The sequence below is a fragment of the Ambystoma mexicanum genome, chromosome 7q (assembly GCF_040938575.1).
Source record: "Ambystoma mexicanum isolate Mex_15411 chromosome 7q, UKY_AmexF1_1, whole genome shotgun sequence".
NCBI lineage: Eukaryota > Metazoa > Chordata > Amphibia > Caudata > Ambystomatidae > Ambystoma > Ambystoma mexicanum.
The window spans coordinates 206267688-206275792 of record NC_090941.1 but is presented as its reverse complement, the minus strand read 5'-3'; the positions used below and the strand labels follow the sequence as shown (position 1 = coordinate 206275792).

The window sequence follows — 8105 nt, the reverse complement described above, 5'->3', positions numbered from 1 at the left end:
TGGGACCCCGCAGGTTATTTTGATAGGGTCGGCAGAGGCTGAGGTAGAGAAGACTCTCATGGTCCAGTTAGCTAAGAAGGATTGTACCCAAGCTATGGCATCTTTGGTGAAGTTGGCGGCAGTTTGGAGGTGGTTACATAACACTACATGATCCACCAAGTCGAACGCTGCCGACAAGTCCAATAGAAGTAGCAGAACTATTTTTCCATTATCTTTTAATTCTTCAATTTGTGTCTTGAGGTCTTGCAGTGCTGTTTCAGTGCCATGGAGAGGGCAGAAGCCCGATTGTCGTGAGCCAAGAAGGTAGTTGGCTTCCAGATAGTCCTGAATTTGTATGTAAGCAGCTCTGTCTAAAAGTTTAAGTAGAAATGGCACAGTGGTGATGGGTCTGTAATTGGTGGGAATAGTGAGGTCCAGAGCTTGTTCTATGAGTAGTGGTAGGACCCAGGATTCTTTAAGGTTGGCCAGTACTGTATTGGTTTTAAATGAGGAATTTATCAGCTTAGAGATAAAAGGGGCTAGGTCACTAGCTGCATCCTTTATTATCTGTGCTGGGCACGTGTCGCCTTTACAATTAGAAGGTTTGAGGGATTGTATTATTTTTTCTGTTTCAGTTATGGAGATAGTCTTGAATCTAAAGGGTGTGGTTGCCCTTGACACCGAAGGTTGACTTATTTGTTGGTCAATGAGGGGTAGTGAGGCTTTTTGTTTAGCAACTTTACATTCTAAGGACAAGATTTTATTCGATAGAGCATTTTGTATCTTGGTACACCATGCTTTATCTTTGGGGCATTGTCTACCGGTTGGATAGGGGATTCTAGTTCGCGGAGGATGGAGAATAATTCTTTGGTGTTCGATTTAGCTTTCTCAATCCTGTCATTGAAGGTGTTCTTTTTGGCTTTGGTTATTTCTTTTTGGTACATTTTTGCAAATTCTGTTAGGTTGTTTGTGTCATGTTCAGAGGGGAGGGGCGCCAGATAGATTGGAGTTTCCTTTTTTGTGATCTTAAGGATTTAAGTTGGGGGGTGAACCAGGCATTCAGATGTGCTACTTGTCTAGCTTTGCACAGTTTGACAGGATCAATCATGTCCAGTGCCTTAGTCATAGCATTATTGAAGGTATTTACCAATGCATCAGGGTTGTTATTTTCTATTCCAGTGATGGCAGGAAGGAGAAGAGGGATCAGTTTTTCAGCAGTAATATCCTTCTTACTGCTGTTAGGGAGAGGTGGTGCCAAGTTATTAGGCTTGGGGCTAAGGAGGTCTAATGCGGCAGAGAAGTTTATTAAGTGATGATCTGTCCAAGATTGAGGGACAATATCGATAATGTTGATGTTGCAGTTTAGATCGGCTACCCAGTCAAGGGTCCTTCCATTGATGTGCGTTGGTGAGAGGATTTTTTTGCGTAAGACCATGGTCAGTAAGACAGAGATCCTCTAATTGGAATGCCTGCTCATTGTTTCCCTCCCACTCTCTGGTCACCCTCCTTGGGACCCCTCCCCTCTACCACCTGTAAGGCAAAACATATTGGGGTCATCTTTGACTCATCTCTTTCTTTCTCTCCACACATCACAGACCTTGCCAAGATGTCCAACTTTCAGCTCCACCTCCTCAGAGGCATTCTCCCTTTTATCACCTTCCCCCAGAACCTCAACATCTCCAGAACCCTGGTTCTCTCTAGGCAGGACTCTGCAACAGCCTCTTCATAAATCTGCCTCTTTCCTCCCTTTGCCCACTTCAACTAATACCGAATAGGGCTGCAAGGCTTATCCTTGGCCTCAAGCCCAGGCACCTCATCTCTCCAGCCCTAAAATGTCTCCACTGACTACGAGTTCTGCAAGGTTCAAATTCAAGACTGTTAGCGTCATCCACAAGGCTGTCTGCGGCCTGGGACCTCCCTTCATCCAGCTTTCCCTCCCTAAATACCACCATGCTAGCGTTCTTCGGTCCTCTGGCACCAACTCTCTGCAGGTCAGATGTTTCTGCAAGCAGAGAGTGGGAGGTCGATGCCTTTCCTTGGCAGGTTCCTCCCCCTGGAATGGCCTCCCTGCCCCTCTCAGACTTGAGCCAGATCTTATTAACTTCCGGAAACTTCTCAAGACTTTCCTATTCTCTAATTCGTTCCCTCTCCCCCTCCTGTGCTAATGTCCCTCTGCTGCTGCGACTGGGGCATGGTCCCTTCTGAGTCATACAGGGGCCAGACCAACCCCCTACCAGTCCTCCCAAGCATCCATTGCCAGCACTTGACCTCGGGCACCCTTCCGGACTGCCCTAACCTGGTCCACCTTGCCCATCGCATTATCTTCCCTTCCCCCTCTGCTCCCCCAGGCCCTTGCCGTCTCGCCCCCCCAGCACTTGCTCACCCCAGGCACCCCACTTCTGCACTTCTCCCTTCCTCCCTTGTACTTAGCACCTTTGTCTTGCACTTGTACGGTAGGATTGTTACAAGGCCAATATAACCATGTTGTTGTTTTTCTTCCTATGTCCACCTCTGCCCCCCCCCCCCTATTTGTTTTGTGGCGCTTGGAAACGCTTGTGTACAGGTGCCGTAAAATGTCCAATAAATAAATGCATACCTAATAAATGAAAGGAAAGCATGGCAGTTGATTTAATGGCCAGAACATATCAAGGCAATACGCGAAAAATCCTGCTACTACTGGGGTATGCAATAGTAGTAGCTGGACATTCTAGTACCATGGGGGTATAATGGCAATGCATGGAAAATGCCCATGCAAAAAGCAAAACCATTGGATTTGCCAATTCTCTCTGTAAAGTATGTAGCATCCGACTGGGGCATTATTCATTTCTATATGCATTAGTGCTTAAACCATGGCAATATGTTAAACATCTGCGTTCGTTTTACTTTTGAAGGGCTCAGTAGCAAAAGCCCCCTTATGAAATAGTTCTGCACACGTGTCAAAGGTGTTAACAGCCATTCCCACTTCTAGTGCAAATGTGTAATGTTGTTGGTCTCAAAGGGTTTTCCAAAGAGGTACACAACGGCCCCATTTGACATCACATATCGTTATACAGCTGAGCGTCCCAAAAAAAAACAGATTTCCCCCTCTAAAAGCACAGTTGTCATGATATAGTGCACTAGTGAATACAACGGAGAATTCCCTCATACAAAAGCAGTGGTTTAACACACTTCTCATTCAGGGCTGTCTAGGGCAACTGCAGGGAGAGGTCTCTAGAATGCAGACGCTAGTCATGGTTTCTCCTCATCTATTTATGACTTCTTGTTGTCTATTTTCTCTGCGGCGATGGTTACCCATCTCCAGTACACTGCATATTGGTGTATGTTAATGCATAAAACATGGAATGATTACATTAAGCTATTTTTGGGGCTGTAGTTTTGAGCTGGGGAGCTCCACTCTGAAGCTGTTATTGGAAACCTTTTTTTCCAATGATTAATTGATACAACCTGCTTCCCTCCTTCCAATGCAGCAATGCATCTTGCTCAGTTTGCATTTGTAAGTAGAGAATGCATATAAAACATGCCCACGCAGGAGTTCTGAAATTCAGAAAATAGGGCATCTAATATAACGAGTTCCCGCCTATAGAAAGACGTGGGGCTGCAGCTTCAGCTAGATGGAGATTATACGAAAAGCTGAATAGCACTGGGCAAGACAAAGATCCCCTCTACCCCCCTTTTCACTCTATAAAACAAGACGTTCAAAATATGAACTTCTGTGTATAAATGAACCCCATCAAAACATGTTTAGCACTCGCTTATCTAGATGGTTTGAAAAAGGTGCACTATTGAAACATTGTAAGTGATGTAGAAGCAGAATAGAGAATGACTTTTTAAAAAAAAAAACACAGATGCACTTTGCTTGTGAGAACAGAAATATAACAATGACAGGATACAATTAAACCAGTTGAACAGAGCATTTCTGACTGTGTTGCTAAAAATAAGATAACTGGCAGGGTGTTAATAAATGGTGCCTTTGTAAAAGAAAACAACTGCTCTATATGCATATCAGAACATAAATTGCAATCAGGCGCAATGTGGACGACTGTGTTTCCTATTCAAAGCAGAATTGGATGATAACGAAACAAATGGTTTGCATTGCACATTTAATAGGCTGTATGCTATGATATTGTATTCCACCTCAAATCACTTACATCAAAATGAATGGTCTGTCACAATGCACTTGTCATGTGTCAGAAATAGCCAGAAACATCCTGGCCACAAGCCCCCAATTGGTAATATTTTATTGAGAGACCACCCATATCACAGGGATTTCCTTCCCCTCCCCAAGCTAATTGTCAAACAATAAATGGTTAATGTCAGTTCTTTTATTCAGCCTTACCTCCAATTCATCGAATACCCCTTGGATCCCTCCAACCCACTGAACTACCAATGAGCAAAGAGCCAGGCCGGTGTACAGGAAATATGTTTATTTGAATTAGTTGTTAATAACATCACAATAAAATGTCAAACACTACTTCTATATGTGCTACAACATAATAAACGTCTGTCAACGTAAATAAATCACGCAAGTGGGTTGAAAGGAACAGTAAACACATTCTTTACTTTCTACAAATTTCACTTCAAGAAATAATTAAACTGATCAATTAACAAAAGCGATTACATATGCACTGCTGTGGAAATTTGATTTTCCTGTGCACTTTTAAAAGGGCTAGCAGTTAGGTTTATAGAATGGTACATAGAATGGTACAAATGCATATGGCAATTATGATTTCACCAACACAGTTTTGGACTAAAATTAACACAGGGTGAATTAGTGGTTTGTTTTCAGACCCCCCTAACTGAAAGGTCTTTGTTGGGGAAGTTGGACAGTAAAACTTATGATGATTTGAAAATGTTGGGTTTTAGACCCCCCTCCACTTAAAGACCTGTGTTGGGGATGTGGGATGGAAACGTTTGGGATGATAGGAGAATTTTGGGTATCAGACCCCCCTCCACTTAAATGCCTGTGTTGGGGGAGCTGAACAGAAAGATTACCCAATTCAATTACAGTCTATAGTTTTCAGCACACTCTGGGAATGAGCTTTGTTAATTTTGAATTTTAACAAAATTCACCCTGTGGTGTTCTGCCAAGGGAAATTAATTAAATTAATATTTGTAGGTAAACAGGGTAGAGATTCGCCTACCTTTTGGTTACAAAGGGTTCAACAAGAAAACCTATGTTTATAGAACAGGAAAGCCAGCTGCATGTCAGCACCCTCTGGAAGGACCAGGCAGGGATCTGGTCAGTCCACTCTCAAGGATGATCCCCAGCATTCCACTGTTGGGCCCAGTCAGATTTTAGGCCTTCCCAGAAATACACAGCTGGACCCAGAGGCAATCTCTGCTAAATCTCCTGTTGGTGTTTCCTGGCAGCTGTCAGATGGCAATTTTCAGCAGCTCTCTTCCCAATGATAATTTTAGGAGCTCTCTCCTTTCTCTCATAGTGCATCCACTTTATATAGCAGTGATGACACCCTTGAGTTAACAATCTTGGGGAGTACCCTGCAAGAGTTCTCACAAATAGGATTGGATACGTATCCATCTTTCTCCTCCCAATCCAGCCACTCGCTAAGGATTGGCTAAGGAGTCTGGAGAAGACATATGGCAGCTTTCATTTGCAATCCCCATGTGTTCTCATGTCAGATTTTTGGCAAAAACTAGTTATGCTGCAAAACTTCATAATTTGACTAGTAACTGCCATAATATATATATTTTCTGATGCAGCTAATCAGAAGGAATTTAATGAAACAACAGCTGGGTCTGCACCATGTTTCATGGCCCATTGGCAATTTTCCACCATTTTTGCAAAAAAACATAATCGGTAGGAACATGCAATTTATTCTCCAAATATCTAATTTTACCCCTCAACAGTCCACCAACTTTAAATCCGAGATATGTTTAGAGCAGACAGAAACACCCGTTTAGCAGGTCATTATAATTCCCTAGGTCGCAGATGGAGGAATTGTATATCACCAAAATCACCTTGAAATGATCTTCAAAATATAACATACATGTATACAGCGTGACTTGTAGTTTCTGAGGAAAAGCAACAATTGTGGCCATCCATTTAAACAAAGGGAATCTTCATATGTGCAAATACGAGCGTCCATTCCTCCAGGCCATTTGCCACTCTGGGTCAGCCTGTGAACAGAGTTTTTCATTAGTCTCTTTGAAGTTGGTTGTTTGAAGTTGGTTGCAGCTCGTAAATACCTGGGATTCACTGGCTAGAGCCATTTGCTCTGCATGTAACTACCTTCAGAGATAGTAAGTCTGGGGACACGTGGCTTTCAACACTGTTAAGGCAGGACATATTGTATCGCAGTTTTAAACAGTTGGGGTGCAAGCAAAGCTTTCTGTGGCAGAGTTATTTACATATAACTGCCTTGAGAGACAGTAAGTCTGGAGGACATGTGGTTTTCAATACTCTTAATTCAGGACATATTGTATTGCAGTTTTACACAGTTAGGGTGCAAGCAAAGCTTTCTGTGGGGAAGTTCTTGGAATAATTTGCCCACAGTCCCGCAATTTGTCCTTTTGTCCTTGCCTGAAATCGACTCACATATTGCATTTTGTTTAACATCAGCATTGATTCTTTGACATACAGTGTTTTATTAATTAAAGGTAACTGAGATTTTGTGCTGAAAGTGCAGAGCTTTTTCTTTCAGGCATTAATAATATACACTTTTAATTATTTGGTGTTCAGTTTTCTGCTAAAAAGTAGGTCTGAATTGTCACACTGCACCACCCTTTTATGGCTGGCAGTTTCAGTGAAAATGTTGCATTTATTTCTCAGCCAGTAATGTGATGTGCTTTTCCAATCTGCACTTGGATTACATTGTTGTTTTAGCCCTCTCTGGATTCCTCTTGCAGACAGACATGCTTGCAGGCATTAATAATATACACTTTTAATTATTTGGTGTTCAGTTTTCTGCTAAAAAGTAGGTCTGAATTGTCACACTGCACCACCCTTTTATGGCTGGCAGTTTCAGTGAAAATGTTGCATTTATTTCTCAGCCAGTAATGTGATGTGCTTTTCCAATCTGCACTTGGATTACATTGTTGTTTTAGCCCTCTCTGGATTCCTCTTGCAGACAGACATGCTTGCAAAGCCTTTTTGATATCAGTGTTTACATATTTTTTTATGTGAAACTGACTTTTGAATTTCTTCTGCCTTTGTGAACTAAAGATTCTGCTTTCCCTTTGCTAATGACAGGTATGCCGAGGATTCTTTGTTGGGGAAGAGCAGGGCAGAGTAGGGTTTCATAAGAAGTCCCCTTTTCTTTTTCTTATATTTTTGTTTTCATTGAAGCCCGTCCAGCTCAAGTTCTTTCATTAGGCAATTGGCACTCCAGAATCCACTTCTGTCTCTGGGTTGGGTGGATGTAGGTACGGCACACCCTTTCTTCCTTACTTAGGGAGTGCGTACCCCAGGCTCCCCTTCCATCTTTGGGTTGAGGGGTTTAGCACAGCACCCCCTTTATTTGTTCCTTCCGGCGTCCCAAGAGTCCTCTCTGGATGCCCCTCTTGACTCCAGGCTGGAAGTTAAGGAAGTTATTTATCTAACAATAGAAAGAAAAAGATGTTCAGTACTTTTTACACACCACCTTTCTCCCAGAAGATGGACATTGCTTTCGAGAGAACAATTTACTTAGAAATAGACATCAATTTCAAGACTTCCATTCAAAAGAGGACAATGTTACATAAAACTACAATAAATCATAAAGTGAGTTTGGAATTACAGCTTTTCAACTGATTAATGTGGACCCATTTTTCTTGTGGCTGTTCTCTTTTTGGGATGTGTATCTTGTAGGCAACAGGTGATATGTTATCTACAATTTCAAAGCCAACATTTCACAATGGAAGAAATAACTGCTCCTTGGGCAGATTCCTTAGAAATTGTTACAGGTAAACCTTGTCACCTACTTCATATTCTTTCTTGGTGGTCTTTAGATCATAATAGGTCTTCATTCCTTCGGCCAACTTTCTAAAATACACTGAGCATAAGCAAAAACATGCTGGAGATGCTCCCTTACATTTTCAATGTACTCATGAGTAGTGAACACATTTATGAGTTTCTGCTCTTGAGTTCTGTAGAGCAGATGCTGTGGTAACACCATGTTTCATCCATT

At 42.1% G+C, this 8105-nt stretch overlaps 1 long non-coding RNA gene across 1 annotated transcript in view; it reads right to left on the bottom strand.

Annotated features, from left to right (window-relative positions):
• Window positions 1-4383: 4383 nt before the first annotated feature.
• LOC138527784 (uncharacterized) overlaps window positions 4384-8105 on the bottom strand; it is a 188996-nt gene continuing 185274 nt past the window's right edge. Inside the window, exon 2 of the long non-coding RNA XR_011284041.1 lies at window positions 4384-7511. This is a non-coding gene — a long non-coding RNA (uncharacterized lncRNA). The remainder of the gene's footprint in view (window positions 7512-8105) is intronic.